This window comes from Nannobrachium achirus (assembly GCF_963921795.1).
Source record: "Nannobrachium achirus genome assembly, chromosome: 1".
NCBI lineage: Eukaryota > Metazoa > Chordata > Actinopteri > Myctophiformes > Myctophidae > Nannobrachium > Nannobrachium achirus.
The window spans coordinates 13272555-13275742 of record NC_137810.1 but is presented as its reverse complement, the minus strand read 5'-3'; positions in this window follow the sequence as shown (position 1 = coordinate 13275742).

Below are 3188 nucleotides of genomic sequence, written 5' to 3'. Positions count from 1 at the left end.
TGTCAAATGAGAGTTAGCGGGAGAATCGCTGTGTGCTGTTGTGCAAGACAACACGTTGTATGGAGGGCCCTTTTTCTGTTTCTGATTTAATTTTGTTTTGTCTTTCATCACTTGAGGTAACACTCTCATTGCACCTCTTCTTTAGGTTCATGTAGAAAAAAACTGTAAGGTGATAATGACATGAAACCATATGATTGTGTACTGTCCCGACAAACAACAAACCTTTCCACTTTATATTTAACAAGCAGCTGGGTCTGACTCACCCATAGGGGTGGGCGATATGGAAAAATACAATATCACGATATTTTCCCAAGCTGTATCACGATACACGATTTTATCACAATTCTTTTTCACGTTGGTTTTGATGGTTATTTTTCCAAGTTACTTGACAAAAACTAGACTGTCTGGGTTCCTTTTGGGAGGTCTAAATTGAACTTTACAAGTATGTAACTCTGACAGTATACAAATGAAACCAAATGGACCCGCATACGGGTCCATTTGGTTTCATTTGTATACTGTCAGAGTTAAGTGGAGACCTTGACATTTTAAAGTTTGAGAACTACTGATTTAGGTTTCAGGTTTAAATTGAATTCTGCAATGAATCTCTGTATTAACGATTCAACAGGATTTTTTTACAAGGCTCCCTCAATTGTATCACGATACATACGATATCTCTGAAAAGGCATATCGTGGAGACATTGTATCGTCTCCACGATAAATATCACCATATCGCCCACCCCTACTCACCCATTTCATTATATGAAACTTTTTTCTTGACATAACAGTATAAAACAGTTCCTGGGCACACAGTGGCGGAGCTTGCCTTTCCAGCATACACTGTGGTCACTTGTGTGAATGCATGAGTGACATCGCCTGCCGAAGCTACATTTGTATCTTGTCGTGCTGAATGTGTGCAACGTGTGTTATGTAACGCACAAGGTAATGATTTTCTGGTTTGTAGACCATGTCAGTGGTCGTGGTTGTTGGTCTCCTCCATCTCAGCTCACTATGAAAACTAATGCCCATGACACTTGACAGCCAAGTGGGGTCAACCACACACACTTATTCTATTATTGGTTGAGGCCCTGTCAAAGTTCACCGAAGTTGGACTGCTTTGGTGGAATCCGGAAGAGGTTTTATTAGCCCCTTCGTTCACATACAGTGGAAATGAATGGGAGGCAAATATTTAATCAACACATGCCTTTTAGGGGCCCTTGCAAGCTAGTGAAATTATACAGTATACCCACCCATCATATAAATAATATTATACAGTATTAGACTGGTGCCCTTTCGGTTCCAGCCTACTTGGGTACTATGCAATTCAGGAACGACGCAATGCAATTACTTGATGTAGTCGTTGTGCATGACATGTTGGAGTCTCAGGCTTAACTCATATTTCCTCATACACATTTTGTCACTAACATTCGCGCCAAAGGGTCGGATTATCCATTGAGGGACGCCTGTGCCCAAATAATAAACACATAGGCACAGCGGCACAGATGTGGCGTGAAGCTCAGCCAATCATTTAAGCCGACGGGTTGGGTTGGTCAATCAGGGATGTTGGCACCCATACCCATCCCATCGGGGCGACGCAAAATATTCTATGATTCTTCAAAGGTCAGTTAAAAACTGGCAGTCAATGTGTTAAAAGGGTGGCATTTGTTCTTCAACTGCGAATGTGCGTGCAAAGTTTTACCACAATCAGTTCATGATTAGCAGCATTTTGTTCAAAAAGGGTCACATGTCAATCTTTAGCCAACCGGGATTGGAATATGACAAATCAAACAGATCTGTCTTGATCACATGACTACAATGTAGTCATGTGGTCTATATTATAGATAACTAGCCCTTACCCGTTCAAAGATATGAGCTCTGAAATGATGTGCAGTGTGTGGGTTATGGGGTGTGCACTGTGCACACAGTATATGAGGGATGGAAAGTAACTTTAACTGGTGCTTACATGATAATATGTAGGAGCGTCAATGTAAGAAATACCCGTTTCGTTTAATGGCTACAGAGATACTGTGTACCGATCTGCATGATTTTTGGACAACATCTGTAACAGGGCCAGTCACCCCCCCCCCCCCTCCCCCGCCCCCCCGTGCGCGCGCACGCGCGCACACACACACACACACACACACACACACACACACACACACACACACACACACACACGCACACACACACACACACAGATGGTTAAACATGTTGCCTCATGCTAGATGCAGAATAGATAAGCCTCATGCTAGATGCAGAATAGATAGTAGATACACCATAAAAATGCTAATATACAGCAAACGATTTGTGAAAGTGACAAACGGGCTTCACAGTTATGTTAGGTGTGTTCATATGCTAATGGTGATGCGATTTCAGATCAATTGCTCCAACCACTGAGGAGAAACGCTGTTTCAGACAGACAGATTTTTGGAAAAATGCTAATATACAGCAAACGATTTGTGAAAGTGACAATCGGGCTTCACAGTTATGTTAGGTGTGTTCATATGCTAATGGTGATGCGATTTCAGATCAATTGCTCCAGCCACTGAGGAGAAACGCTGTTTCAGACAGACAGATTTTTGGAAAATTATATGTTTGATGTTAATGTGTAATGTTAAATCTGAAAGAGTGATATCAAAAAATGTGTTTTACATAAGTTGGGGACTGGTGGTGCTATAAAAGGCAGATCAACGGTTTTTCCTTGGCCTCTAGGAAGTGTGCATACAAAGTTTCACGCAGATCGGTGCGGTTATACTGTAGGTAAAAACACAAATCGAACTGTTATAGCACCACCATGAGGCTGATTTGAAAAATGTCGAGTGGCATTTCTTTCTCTGCCAAGTGGGAATGTGCATGCAAGATTTCACGGAGTGTGTCGTTCATGATTTGAGGCATTTTGTTCAAAACAGAGCACTCCTGCAAACTTTGAAAGTCAATCTTAGCAAATAAGGATGGAATATGACAAATCTGAAATACCTGTTTCGTTTAATGACTATAGAGACACTGTGTACCGATTTGTGTGATGTTTGGACAAAATCTGTAGGAGTACAGTCAAAATATTTCTTTAGCTAAAGAAAACGGCCTCCTGGTGGTACTATAACAGGCCGATCTGAAAGATTCGGGGCAGAGGTTCTGCTCGGGCATCCAGGGAGTGTGTGTGCACAGTTTCGCTGCGAACGGCGCCGGAGATT